Source organism: Carlito syrichta, unplaced genomic scaffold (genome assembly GCF_000164805.1).
Source record: "Carlito syrichta isolate Samal-C Ts95f unplaced genomic scaffold, Tarsius_syrichta-2.0.1 Scaffold314804, whole genome shotgun sequence".
NCBI lineage: Eukaryota > Metazoa > Chordata > Mammalia > Primates > Tarsiidae > Carlito > Carlito syrichta.
In genome coordinates, this window is record NW_007258900.1 from 440,685 (window position 1) to 456,469 (window position 15,785).

The 15,785-nt window shown below is 35.3% G+C and overlaps 1 protein-coding gene across 4 annotated transcripts in view; it reads right to left on the bottom strand.

The window, feature by feature from the left end:
- PTBP2 (polypyrimidine tract binding protein 2) overlaps positions 1–15,517 on the bottom strand; it is a 77,332-nt gene extending 61,815 nt beyond the window's left edge. For all 4 annotated transcript variants that reach the window (XM_021705905.1, XM_021705904.1, XM_008071998.1 and 1 more), the window contains exon 1: positions 15,486–15,517. The gene's annotated coding sequence lies outside the window, so the exon portion shown is untranslated. The remainder of the gene's footprint in view (positions 1–15,485) is intronic.
- Between the last annotated feature and the right edge of the window lie 268 nt (positions 15,518–15,785).

Genomic DNA, 15,785 nt, shown 5'->3' on the forward strand with positions numbered 1-15,785 from the left:
AATATGGCTTTTAGAATCATTACTGAATTAAAACACATCACAGAAAACATGGGTATGCCATTTTCATACACTAAAAGAATTACAAAACTAAATATATTCTAAAAAAGACAAAATTCATGGCAGCTGCCTGTGACAGGGCAAGGAATGAGATAAAAGGTGCATATTGGTTAACACTCAGGTTTTTTGAGGGGCAGATTTCATAGTGTTCATTTATTACATTTCACAATATGTTCACAAGTAAATCTTCATGAATATAACAAAAATTCTAGGAAGAAAACAATGACTAAGGATAGGAGCATCAGATATTTTATCATCCAAAATGGGATACTTCTGTGAAAAGACAAAAATTCCTGAAAACAGACATAAACCATGACAATAAGAAATCTAAGTAAGAAAAAATAATCAGAAAGTTCAAATAAGACACTCAAATAAAACCAAACATGTGTTTTAATATCTAATTTATCAAATTTAGTAAGTATAAAGGCTCCACTATCAAACAGAAAGAGCAACTGATCAAACTACAATCAAAATAGTAGACAAAGATTATCACACTGATTGTTTCACAAGCAATGTACACACACAAAAAGAATGAGGATAAAATCATGAACTTAAGACACTACATATATACCAAATGTTACTACCTACCAAAATCATAATATGCTCCATTAAAGATTTTACAACTGGGCACAGTGACTCACCTGTCATCACAGCACTTTGGGAGGTAGAAGGGAGAGGACTTCCCGAGCCCAGAAGTTCAAGACCAGCCCGAGCAATATGGCAAGTCCTCCTCTCTACAATAAATCAAAAAATGAGCTGGGTGTGATGGCACATGCCTGTGGTTCCAGCTACTTGGAAGGCTGAGGCGGAAGGATCACCTGAGCCCAGCAAGTCTGTCTGGGAGACAGAGTGAGCCTTCAATTCAAAAAAATTAAAATAAAACAAAAAAATAAAGATTTTACAACAACCTCATATTTACTGGAACATGGCACACTACTCGACATTTCCCACAAATAAAGCTACCCCCAGAAGCGGTTGCTCTGCTCTCTAATCTTCAATGATCAAGGTATGAAAAACCTAAGGAGCAAAAAAATTTTTGTTTCATATTATAGTTACCTCTTCTCCTTACAGAGTAAGTTTTTAAAAAAATATTGTTTACTGTCTATTTTAATACAGGCATATTCAGAAAAAGAAAAAACATGCACCATGATCTTTTTGCCCAGATAACCTCTGTTGGTATTTTTTAAATCTAAAAAACTTCAAACACTAACTGAGAAAATTCAAATTTAAAAAATTACTAAGTGAAAAGTGGAAATTCTCCCATCTCAAAATTAATTACTTTTGAGTTTCATACAATTCCCTTTCAAAAGTTACATTTATATATGTTTTTATAGTCAAACAAAAAAAGATCACACCATACAAACTGCTTAAAACTGTTCTCTTTTCATTTAATAAAACAGCTTAGAGATTTTAAAAAACTAACACAGGAAAATCTGTTTCATTTTTTTTCAACATCTGTACAGTGTTCTACTATGCTGATGTATCATAGCATTTAAAATTCCCTATTGCTAAGTATTTCATTTATATGCTGTTTATCCATTCTATTTAACTGTCCATGAAAATCACAAAAGCAGTTCACATAATACTTCAATAAATTCCATAACAAATTTATACATACCATAATATATGGTTATTTAAATTTTAAAAAAAGAAAAGAGAACAAAGTTCATTTTTTTCACTTTAAACAAATGAAAATCTGAAATCATTCCAAAACATCTAGATCAAAAAGAAAATCTAAGCTTCAAATACATATTTATAAAAATTTAGGGAGGGGACCACGAGTTACCCTATAGAAAACCAAGCAAGAGATAATTCTCAGTACATGAAATGGAAATTACCCAACTAAAAAGTTGTCCAATCTTGATCACACACAGTAAGACAAATGTAAATTAATACTATATTTAGATGCCATCTCACCTATCACACTGGCAAAACCTCAAACTTTTGACAATATACCACTAGGCAGGCTGCAGAGCAGCAGGCACCCACTCTCTCCTGGTGTAATAGCAAATACAATCCTAACAAAAAGAACCTGGCAATATCTAGTAAAATTACATTTCTATTTACACAAGTGACCCTGCAATTTCACTTCTAGAAAGATAAACCCACATTTTTTATACTGGCAAGATTACACATGCACAAAGCCATTCACTGTAGCATAATTTGTAATAGTAAAAGACTAGGAAAAACCCAAATGTCTATCAGTGCACAAAGAACTATGCATCAGCAGGAAAAATAAGAAAATTTTCCATATATTGCCATGGAGTGAGCTCCAGGACATACTTATCATGAAGTTTAAAAAAGTCAGGGTATATAACACTGTGTACACTGTGCTACCTTTTACCTAAAGTTATGGGAGGAAGAGGGTAAAAAGAAATTCACATTTGCTTATATCAAATAAAAGAGGGATGAACCAAAAACTAATGAAAACATATCAATAAGGGCAGAAAATACAGTAGAATAGGGAGCAGAAGGCTAGACTTCTCTGTTAGATAAGCAGCTCATTTCGTAGCTCATTAGAGAAACTGCAGTTTGCTTCACAGCTTAGACCTTTCAGAATTTATTTAAAAGTGAAAAAAAATTCCTAAAAATTAAAACCAAAATGAAACAAATCTATCAACCTGTTAGTAGTTGAACCACAAAGAGAATTATTTTAATAATTCTATTACTGTACTTAAATTCTATAATTGTGCTATACACTCTTTATGGAATATACTTTCAGGACAAAAGTGCAATGAAATTTTACACTGTATTCAGTAATTACATTGTTAGCATAATACTGATGTTGCTTTTAAAAAAAAAACTAGTTTGTGTGTATACATAAATCATGTCAATGTTAGCAAGCAAGATTTCTCCATGTGTAAGAGAGAGAAATTAAAAAATCAGAAAAATAAAAAACTGTGTAACCTTAAATATGCACTGGAAATAAGAAATGAGCTCATAACATATTTCTATCTTTAAAAGAGGGGTAACCCAACCTAAGAGCAATTAGCATCTTGGCATTCACATAATTGTGATCTCTAAGGCCCATTTCTTACCTAAAGTAACCAGGACTTTTAAAGAAATGACTGACAAAATCTCAAGCAAAAAATAAAAAATAAAAAAAAACCAAATACTTCAAGCAACCATCAAAGATGAAACAACTTAAGAATTTTTAAAAGAATGATTTCTACAACAGACTGGAAAATAAATGCTAAAATCTTTGCTTTCACAAAATACAACAAAAAGAAACTCATATTGGTTGCTAGGATACCAACTCATCAGGAAAATTTTCTTAAAGTCAAAATACCCCTTGGGTCCCCTCCCACTCTGGGAGTCTTTCTGTTCTCTCTATAAATCCAGCTGGAAAAAAAAAAAAAAAAGTCAAAATCTGTCCTGCTCTTATGATAAGGGTAGCCAAATAGTTGATGGATAAAATTCTTAAAAGAATTCTAATACATGTAGAAAAAAAAGTCAGCATTTTTGCCACACCCAATAAAAGTATGCAATCGTGAGCTCCTAAAACAGATGAGGTGAAAGGATGATGAAGCACTCTATAATGGTTACATCAAGCTGACACCTCCAACTACAGTAAGTCCCCTAAATATAGACAAATTATTTATTCATAAGTCCAACAAAGTGAGCATAGGTACCCAACTAACACAATTGGCTAGACAGTACCAGCTACATCACCACTGTGCTCACAGTTGCTTAGGGACATCCTGAGCTTGAAATAGAGATACTGTACTACTGTACTCTATCCAATCCTGAACAGCACACAAAGGCACAAACACTTGTGGCGGAAGCATGCGCAAGACAATGTATACCAGACATGCTAGCTAACTTAAGTGACTGGACATGTGAACACGCTTGCATCTTTAAAGATTTGCAACTTGAAAGTTCATATGTAGGAGACTTACTGTACTGATAAATACTAACATCACAGAGTGAAGTAGACATTGTTCCTCTTAGTGTAATCCAGTAAGAATTACAGAATAAATCTGCAAAATATTCTTCTAAAAATTAAACCTGAATCTGGTCAAACCTCATCTAACTACAAGGAAACATCGAGGGCATGAGGAACTTATGAAATGGTTACATGGAGGTACAACCAGCAGAATCCAGAAAAGTGCAAACTGTGCAGATGTCTCAAACAGAGATAAGGCAAGAAAATTTTTTAAAAGAAATAGAAAAAAAGGTTTTTTGAATACTGTTGGAGATTAGATGAAGTATCAAGAAATTATTTTAAGTTTTATAATGGTAAAAAATGTCATTGTTAAGTGAAAGATTATATTTGTCAGAGATACTTATTGATGAATATGAAGATAATATGAAATAATGAGATTTGCTTTAATATTCTCTAACAAAAAAGAAAGTGTATTATACACCATTCCTTCACTTTTGTGTATTTTGAAATTCTTACAGTGAAGTTTTTAAAATGAAAGAGAACTCTAAAGGTAAATAATTATTGCCAAACCTTGAATGTATTTTTAAATAAGAAAAATAAAGGCTTTCAGGATCAACTTGAAGTGGACCCCCCTCCAAAAAAAAGGACACACAACACAGTAAAACAAATCTAGTGTAAAGTATACACACACAAAGAAACTAGTGAATTATTCAATAAAGTAAGTACAAAAGCTGGCTCTTCGAAAAAGTCAGTAAGTTTCATGGCAGGACAAATCAAGAAATAGAAGAAAGTACAAATGTTCAATATTTGTAATAAAAAAGAATTTTAAAACTATATGATTCTGATAAATTTGAAGTTCTCAATAAAACAGATAACTTTCTAGAAAAGTATTGAATAAGCCAATAAATTTAGGGGAGAAAAATGAACGATTTGCAAGCATTTCCCCATTACCTCACCCCTTACATATAAGCTGTTTAAAATCCTTGTAAATATAGGGAAAACAACAGAAAAGTACACTCAATGATGATTAACTTTGGGGGTAGGTGGGATTACTGGTGATTTATTTACCTCTTGGCCTAAAGCAGTACGTTTTCTGCATTAAGTATGTCATATAATGAGAGAAAACACCATGGGAAGAAAGTAGAGAACTCTCCAAAGAAAAGTTACAGTTCTGGGGCAACCCCTTCGGGTTCCCCTCCCACTATGGGAGCTTTTCTGTCCTCTCAATAAATCCTGCTTTCAGCAACCAAAAAAGGTTACAGTTCTTTGCATTTCAGCTCAAACACTGTCATTCTATTTTACTAATAACTCAAATGCAATGCTCTTCCAATTAACTACTAAATTTAGTGAAATTATAGACAAAACCCAAAAACTCTTCATGGAACTTAGCCAAATGAGCTAAAAATACATATAGTAAAAAAAAGAAAGAAAGCCAAGACAATTCTGAAGAACAATATTTTGAAACTCACTCATAAAACTCCAAGACTTATTTTGATGCCACAATAATTAAGACACTGTGATACTGCGACAGGAATAGACAAAACAGAGTAACAACCCAGAAATTGTTCCATGAATATATGAAAACCTGACGAGTGGAGAATGCAGAACATCGGAGAGAAGACCAACTATTCATTCAGCTGAGTGGGCACTCAACTTGTTCTCCATACAGAAAAGAAATAATTAAACCGGTACCACCCACTATACAAAAATTAAATTCCAAGTAAACCGAGGTAATAAATGTGAAAATAAAAAATTGTAAACTTTCAATATAAAGTCTACAGTCTATATGTAAGATCTTGACTTAAAGGAAGATTTCTTATAAGAAAAACATACGTGTTCCATTATAATTTACAACTTCTGCTCATCAATATAAAAAAAGCAAACCAGAAAGGAAGGATTTAACTGTAAGATACATAACTAATAAGACAATTCGTATCTACAATATATAAAAACCATAAATCATGTTTTTAAAGAGATAAAACTACATAAAAAAGGAAAATGGACAAACTCCCCAACAAACGTTTAACAGAAAAGAAATATGTTTATTAAAACATAAATACTGATACTTAAGAAAAAGCAGGTCAAATATTCAAAGGCCCTCACTGCAAATACCTTCAATGTAAAGCTCTCTATATTATTGTCAGAAACTACTTTCTTAAATTTTGTCTTCTACTACTCTAATTCAACCAGCATTCCAAACAAACTACTTGCTAATTCTCTCTTTAGTGTTGTCTGGCAGCTATGTTTAATCAGAACTCCAGAATCTCTTAGAAATTAATTTACTGTATTTGATTTCCATTAAAGTGCTCCTTCCAAATTCAGATTTACAGACTAAAGAACTACAATAACAACTATTACCATCATTTGAGCACTTATGTATCACACACTGTGCTAAGTCTATTACATATTATCTAATCTTCAAAATTAACTTTGGAGGTAAGCACAACTAAGGCCATTTAAAAATGTATAAAACCAAAGCTCAAAGGCTGATTTGTTCAGTGTCATAAAGGTCAAATCCTAGTCTGTTAATTCTAAATTGTTCTTAATGTTCAGTGTCATAAAGGTCAAACCCTAGTCTGTTAATTCTAAATCACATGTTCTTAACTTGGCAAAATCTTCATTGAAAAGATACTCCTGTCCACTATCTACAGTTCCAATTTACATTAAACTTTAATATTGTACAATATTTCTACTATGTGAATCATAAGTTAGCTTTAAGGTACATTTATTTGTACAAATTCTTTAAGAATACTGATCAAGATTTTGACAGACTAGGCTTAGTCCAAACAAGGTGAAGAAAAAGTATAAGAAATTTTACTGGGAATAACTAACAGCACCCACACACCCAAAATCAGATACCATGTCTTCTAATAAAAACAATGCACCGCCATTTAAAAATAATATTACCAAAAACAAAAAGAATCTGATCAAGTCCCTAAATCCAACTACCAATTTACAGGAACTATGGAGAATATACTAGATTCCAACACCAGGACACAGTGGGGGATGTAGACTGCAGGTAATTTTGTAAAACCAAACACCAGTTTTCCTCAACAAATCAAATCCAACTAAAAAGTTTAAAAAAAAGAAAAAAAAAAAACCCACAGGGATGGAGAAAGAAATTATAGATCAAAAGATATTTAGGAGGCAATATCAACCTATAAGATGCGTTGAACTTATCTGATCCTGATCCTCACTCCAAGAAACCCTATGACTCTATAAGACAATTAGACATTTTTAACACTAACTTAACATTTGATAATATTAAGAAACTGTTAATTTTTGGGGTAACCTAACAGTAATGTAGTCTAAAAAAAGAAGAGAGTCCCTATCTTTTAATTGAAACATTTACAGATGAAAACAATATAGATATCTGACATTTGCCACAAAGTAACAGGAGAAAAGTAGAGCTGGATATCATAGTTTTTTTTGTTGTTGTTGTTTTGAGTTGGAGCCTCAACTCTGTCGCCCAGACTGGAGTGCAGTGGCACGCTCCCGGCCACCATAGCCTCGACCTGTTGGGCTCTGGTGATCCTTCCACCTCAGCCTTCCAAGTAGCTGGAACTACAGGCGTGCACTTCCATGCCCATCTAGTTTTTGTGATTTATTGTACAGATGAGGTCTCACTAAGTTGTTTTAGCTAGGAGTTATTGATGACGGGTGGTAATGAGTGATAAACACACAATGGTTCACGATAATGTTGTGACTAAAATTCACCAGAACAGGACTCTCTCTCTACCCGGAAGAACTCAAATCACTCTATAAAAAATAGTTGCACACGTATGTTTACTGCAGCACTGTTCACAGTAGCAAGAACAAGGAACCAACCATGCTGCCCATCAAAAGAGGACTGGATTAAAAAAAAGTGGTACATATACACAATGGAATATTACATATCCATAAAGAACAACAAAATCATGAACTTCGCAGCAACCTGGATGACCTCAGAGTCTGTAATTCTGAGTGATATTTCACAGAAACAAAGAACTGAGTATCACATGTTCTCACTCATAAGCAGACACTCAACAGCTATCGTAATACTATAAGAAAAGGATTGACAGTAGTGGGAAACTGTGGGAGGGTAGGGGGTGGGGAGGTGGGAATGTCAGTGGCAGGAATCTGCCTGGGGAAGGGGAGGGTCACACCTCATCAACAAGGGTACCTGCAAAATGAATATTTGTATAACTAACCCTGAATTGTACCCCATATTTTTAAAATAAAAAATTTAGAAGTAAAAAAAAAAGACTACAGTTTAGCCGCACAAGTAGACCAAGCAAAATACTAAAATAATGAACAGTTATAAAGACTGTTCTACATCACAGTACTCCATGTTCCAGCAAAGCTAATCTTCTTGGAGCCCATCTCCACATTCTGAAGACAGCAGAATAATGAGCAGCTTTTAGGTATGGAAACCTACAGGTATATTGTATAAAGCCTCCTGGCTGAGGTACACATTTCATAACCTGTAACTGAGGCCTTCTATAACCTGTCTGCCACCTTCTAGTTTCTCCCATATTCATATAAAATCTCTTAGCCATAAGCCAAGCTACTCAGTCACTGCTCAGTGGCTGTGAACTGGAGTCCATAGACACCACTCCACTCTCTCTCACACCCTACAACCTACCTATAAGAAACAGGGCACAGCCCACTGCTTTCATAAAACATATTCTCATCCTGCCAACCCAACCTAATCTCTCTTTACTGTAGCCATATGGTACTGACTTAAAACTTCAGGTCCTTATCTCTCCAACTAGATGAGGTCTTAAAACACAGTCTTCTTTGGGTATCCAGCAAAAAAGAACGCAGTGCAATAAAATTGCTACTTATCTTTTTGTTGATAAATGGCTCATGAGATGATGAGCATATCTAAGCCTGTGACACTTCTAGAGTCATTAAATATTAATTGAGCATGCACTATTTAACAGGAACTACTAACAACAGAGGCAATAAACCTAACACAAAGAGTGGCTGCCCTCAAGGAGCATATATTCTGTCTCAAGTGTCTCTGAACCATCAATTTCTACTGCAGTACTGCCATTTAGTAGACATATTTAAATGTCTATAAATTCAATTCGTATAAGAACATCCTAACAAGCATTGTGTAGCATTTAAGAAAAGCAATTTTTAAAAAATTAAAATCTAAAAAGTCAAAACACAAAGTTTTGAATAACACACCTATTAGAAATGTTATATTCTACTATAGCCAAAAATGTTATGTTTAGCATGATTTCATTCCAATAACCTCAGCAAGCCAAGTTGTAATTTTAACCGTTAAGTTCAGCAATTTACAGCTAGTGCTTTCAGAATACTAGTAAAACACAACTTGGAAAATCTAACTTCTTTTAACATATGAGCCCTTTATTAGTTGTCCTGATTCAGTTGACTTGCTAAAGAGAACTGCCCAAATTTCATCACAATTAAAACTTGCATGTAAAAAGACAATACCACACTGGGTATTATCTTGTATGCAGTCATTGCATATATTTCCCTCTGCCAAAGCAACAGGTACATTATTCTGCAAGGACGTCACTTTGGCAAAAAGGTTAAAAGTACAGCAATGACACCCCTGAAATTAATTACAGCGAATATAAAAAGCCATTTTAAAGAAATGCAATAAATTTAATATTAAAAACCCACAAATTTCCTTTCTTGTCTTACAGTCTCAATGAACTAACCAAAAAAAGTCTAAAATCAAGAAAAGCTGAATACAGTAAATTCATAAAAGAATGAAAAATGAGATTTCAGCATATCCTAGAGCTATAAAAGCTCTAGGATATTTCATATGTTGTGTTTAGTCAGTTAACATTATGTACTCAGTTTGTGGAAAATACTTTTCTGCATTATCACATTTAATTGCCACAATTATTAAAATCCCAATTTTAAAGACAAAGAATCTGAGGCTAAAAATGTTAAGTATCAGTCAGGCATAGTGGTTCAAGCCTGCAAATTCAGCAATTTGGGAGGCCGAGGTGAGGGGACTGCATGAGTCCACAGGTTTGAGAACAGCCTGAGCAACTTGGCAAGATCTAATCTCTACAATAAAAAAAATTTTTTTTTTAATTAGCCGGGGGTGGTAGTGCACACCTGTAGGGCCAGCTACTTGGAAGGCTGAGCTGAAAGGACTGTCTGAACCCAACAGGTCAACGCTGATGCTGGGTGGCTGAGTGTGCCACTGCACTCCAGCCTGGGTGACAGAGACTCCAACTCAAAAAAAAAAGAAGTTTAAGTAGCAAACAGATTTTTAAATAAAATCATACTTGATAATTATACAAAGAATGTCAAAAAAAGTAAAAAAAAAAAAAAACCTTAATGTACCTAAAATGCCATTTTCTTTTTATACAAAAATCTGTTATTAGTAAGACAAAGATGACCATTAAAGTGGTCCTGTAGGGCAACTTCCTCGGGTCCCCTCCCACTGTGGGAGCTTTTCTGTCCATTTAATAAATTCTGCTTTAAAAAAAAAAAAAAATGGTCCTGTATACAAAGAGGCAGTTCAACACAAAATGAAATATTATAGCCATATTTTAAAAAAACACACCCGTTTCAAAATATAAATTACAAAATACTTTTTTTAAAGCCTAAAATTAGCTAATATTTGAAATTTTGATAAAACCTAGACCCGTGAAGGATATGGAAAAACTGGCACTCCCATACACAGTTGCAGAAAACAAATGAGTGTTTTGGCACTGTGGTTTTCAATAACTTTTTAATTATAAATTTCATCTGACAGAACAATTTTATTTCTATTCTAAATATTTCCAAACTTTGTAACCACAAACTGGAATCAAACCAAAATGTCCATCCATGCAGGAACTAAACTGTGGAATGTGCAGAAGCTACTCTGTGGTGTATTCACAAGAGTATCTTCTACTGCCACTAACAAAGACTGAAGTAGACCTCTAACTGCTGAGACTATATTATGTAATTTTTAAAAATAAGAAAAAAGCGGGTTTCTACTTCCAGTCAAGATGTAGTAACACCAACCAGATTTGGCACTGTTGAAACAACTATAAAAATCAAGCAAACACATAGAACAATGGGTTTTCCAGACACTGGACATCAGGCAATGATCAACAATGATCTCTGAAAGCCCTCAAGCAAATGAGGTGCGTTCATGTTCCTGGAGACTGTCCAGGCAACAGTACAGCCAGGGGAAAACCAGCCTGTGCCTTGAAGACTCCTTGCCTTGTGAAAGAGCCAAGAGTGCAAGAAGACCAAAGCAACCAGAGTCTGTTGCCAAAGTACCAGAGAAGAGAGTTTCAGAGAACTCTGGAAGTCTGCAGAGAATAACCCACATATTCAGTGAACGTCGATAAGCTACATGACAGGTAAGGCAGAAAATACTGTATTTATTTTATTGTTTAAATTCTTTTACAAAATAAGTGGCTATTCAAGCAAAAAGAATGAAATGTAGGACATATGAGATATACAAAAATAAAGTGTATGATTACAACAGCACAAAAGTTAAGAGAGGAGAAATGAAATATACTACTGTAATATTTACATAGATATGGAAAGTGGTCTAAATACCCTTTGATGGAAGACTGTGATAAGATTACAGAGGTATGCTATAAATCCTAAAGCAGCTACCAAAATAACAGAGTTATAGCTAATCAGCTATCAAGACAAAATATGGAATAAAAAATAATCCAAAAAAAAAGCAGAAAAGAAAAGGGGAACAAAGAACACAAGAGACAAACAGAAAGCAAACAGCAAAATGGCAGCTTTAAAACTAATCATATTAGTAAAACATTAAATGTAAATGGTCTTAACAACCTAAAGAAGAGGTTGTAAGACTGGATAAAAAATCAAGTCCTAATTGTATGCTGCCTTCAAGAAACACACTAAAGGTACAAATAGTCTAAATATAAGAGAATGATAAAACATGTAGTATCCAAACTCTACTAACAATAAGGTTGAGATGGCTATATTAACATTAGAAAAAGCAAGGGACCAATATGGTAACTGCAGAATAAAGGGGATCAATGCATCTAGAAGAGACAGAAATCCTAATCCTATTCACCTAAATGTTTATGATAACAAAGCTTCAAAATACATAAAGCAAAAACTGGTAGAACTGCACAAAGAGAAATAGACAATTGCTCTCTTTAAACTGACAGAGCAATAGACCAAAAGCCAGTAGGAACAGAGAACAACACTATCAATAAACATGACCTAATTAACATTCATAGAACACACCATGAACAGAATACACATCCTTATCAAGTGCATGCAAAACATTTAACAAGATATACTATAGCTGGATCATGTAACAAGTCTCAACATAATTACAAAGATTCAAGTCTTACAAAATATGTTCTCTAGCCAGAATGGAATTAAAATTAGAAATACATAATGGAAAAAATATGAAAAACTCCAAATATTTGGAAATTAAATAGCATACCTCCCAACAATACATGAGTCAAATAAATTTTTGAAAAGTATATTAGGAAGTATCGTGAACTGAATGAAAATATACATGTCAAAATTTAAGAGATGCCATGAAAGCAGTACTTAAGATGGAAATATAGCATTAAACTCCTATAATTAGAAAAGCTATCAAGTCAATAACATCAGCTTCAATGTAACTAAGCAGAAAATGAAGAACAAACTTAGCACAAAGCAGAAATAAATAAGAACAGCAGAAATCAATAAGATAGGAAGAAGAAAAAAAACAGAAAACTCAATGAAACCAAAGTTGATCTTTTGGAGATTTACAAAATCAATAAACTTTTGTCCAGACAGACAAGGAAAAAAAGACACAAATTATCAATATCAGGAAAAAGAACTGGTATCATTACAGATATCAAAAGTATAAAAAAGGTAGTATCATGAACAACACTATGCAAATAAAACCAGCAACTTGGAGGAAACAGACTAATTCTATGGAAGACTCAACTTATCAAAGCTCACCCCAAAAGAAACAAATAGCCTAGATAGCCCTATATCTATTAAATAAATTGAATACATAGTTTAAAACCTTCCACAAAGCAAACAAACATCAGGCCCACATAGTTTCACTGGTGAACTGTACTAAACAGTTAAGAAAGGAATAATGGCATTTAGTGTTCACCTTAATACAAGAACAAGGTAAAGATACTCATTCATCACTTGATAAATTTGACCAAAAAAAAAGTATGCAAAGTCTGTATACTGAAAACTAGTTACATCGCTTAAGGAAATTAAAGAAGACCCAAGTAAATGAAAAGAGGAACTGTTCACAGGTAGGAAAACCCAATATTGTTAAGATGTCAACTTCCCCTCAAACTGCTCTACAGATTCAAGTCAAATCCATTAAAACCCTAGCAGTTTTTGTAAAAATTGATTCATATGAAAATACAAAGAACTCAGACAGTCAAAACAACTTCTAAAAGGTATAAAGTTGGAGAACCAAGAATGACTTGGTTTCAAGACTCAACATAAAGCTACAGTGATTGAGACAGCATGTTTTTGGCATCTAGATAAAGAAAAATGGGTCACTGGAAAAGAGTCCCCAAATATAAGCAAACATACAAAGATAATTGGCCTTTGAGAAAGCTGCAAAGTCAATTTGATGGAGAGGACAGTCTTTTCAACAAATGATGTAAATGCTGAATGCCCACATCCAAAACCAAAAACTGTTTAAAAACCCATCCTTTACTTTATACCATATTCAAAGTATTTGCTCAAAATGGAAGAGAGACCTAAATGTTAAACCAAAATATAAAACATGTATTAGAAAACAAAGGAGAAAAAAAGCTTTTGTTAATTTTTGGTCAGGCAAAGATGGCTTAGAAATGACACCAAAAGCATGACCCATAAAAGAAAAAAATTAGTAAACTGGAGTCCATCAAAATAACTGCTGCTCTTCCAAAGACACTGTTGAGAGAACGTATTTGCAAGCCATGTATCTGATAAAAGACGTGGAACCAGGATAAACGCAATAAAAATAACCCAATCAAAAAAAGGGCAAAAGATTTAAAAGGACACTTCACCAAAGATAATAAACAGTTGACAAAAAAGCACATGAAAAATGTTCACTATCACAGATTAGAGAAATGCAAATCAAAACCACAAGGAGCTATCACTTCAAACCCACTACAATGTCTATGATAAGACAAGCAAATGGGACTGGAGAGGAGGGACTGGAAATCTCTTATCTGTTGGCAGCAATCGAAGACAGCACAACGATAAAAAAAGTTAAATACCTGCCTACCATATGATCCAGCCATTCAGTCAAAGTCCTCCCCAAAGAAAAATGAAAGCCTATGTCCACAGGAGACTTGTACAAGAATGTTTACCGCAACTGTGTCAGCCAAGACCTGCCAACAGCACACTTGTCCATCCAGGAATGCAGAGTCAGTGCAACATTACTAAGCAATAAAAGAGAATCAACTGTTGATAGCAACATGAGTGAATCTCAAAGATAATTATTCTGAATGGAATAGCCCAGACAAAAAAAAAGTTTGTATCATATGATTACACATTTGAAATTCTGAAAAAATGCAAACTAATCTGTAGTGAGAAAAAGCAGACCAGTGGCTTCCTGGGGGAAAGAAAGGCAGCAGGGAGGGATGACACAGGCACTAGATAACATTCTGGGGGTGACAGATCTTCATTACAGTGATTGTAGTGACGGTTTTACAAGTGTGCACATATGTCAAAACACTGCATATTTTAAATATGGGTAGTTTATTTTAAGTCAAATTATGTCTCAATAAAGCTAGGTTTAAAAAAGAAAACACAATAACATCTTCCAAAGTATTCTAAAGAGTATCACACCATTATGGATGCAATTTTAAGAATTTTAAAAAACTATTCTGGACAATCAGCGTCACTGCACTCAGCACACAGCCTCTCAGGCAGACAGCTGTGCCTGTAAACACGAAATCATTACACATCATGACGCGGCAAGGTGCCAGCACTCAAGGAAGACCTCAGCATCAGAACCAGGGGTCGAATGATGAACAGTTTCCCTAACCCAAGTGAAGCAGGATCCCGGGTTCTCTCCGCAGACCTCTGGTCCTTCAACAGGAAGACACACCAGCTCTTGTCTTGACTCCAGTCTGAAGCGTCCTGCTCCAACAACTATGTTTTCAAGGGTTAGGGCAATTCATTTCTAATGTGCCTTATTACAGGCAAAACTATTTTCATTTTCTTAAGGCAGAAGAAGAGTACAAATACCTTAGATTAACAAGTTACTTAGGGGAAACCGCTCAGTGTCTATTTAAACCAGTAACCCCAGAGGAAATGGGGGTGCCCTTCGGCCCCTGCAAGAGGCCGCGTGAGAAAAAGCACGTCCAATCCCTCAACACCACCCATGCTCACTTTAAAACGCTCTTCCTCTACACTACCGGCTCTAGGAAAACTTACGGCTGCTGCTGAGGTCGATACGAGCTAGATAAAGTCCAACCTCACAGCCCACGGGGAATTTCACACCCGGCGCGCCGGCCACGACCGTGTTCATGAGCCAGCGGGCACCCGCCCCGAAACTGCGGCCGCGGCCGCGGCAAACCCCACAACCCAGCTTTCAGCATTGGCCGCGAACCCAAGGTTGTCCTACCTTCACGCCAACTGCAACCTCAGTGACAATTCTGTAAAGGAAAACAACAGTGTCAGCTTCCTGTCATCCTGCAGCGACTCTGAACTTTCTAGGGCGGCTCATCACGCATCAGCATCCCTGACCCTGGCGGGAGGACTGCAGCGCCGCGGGCCGGCCCCGCACGCTCACAGCCCGAGGTCTCGGGAGCCCTCCAGGGCGCGGGGAGACGCGGGCAGTGTTTCCCGGCGACGCCCGCGTCCCGCGGACTCCGGGCGGCCCGGCACCCAGGGCGCCAGGCGCGGAATCCGAACGTCTCCCCGG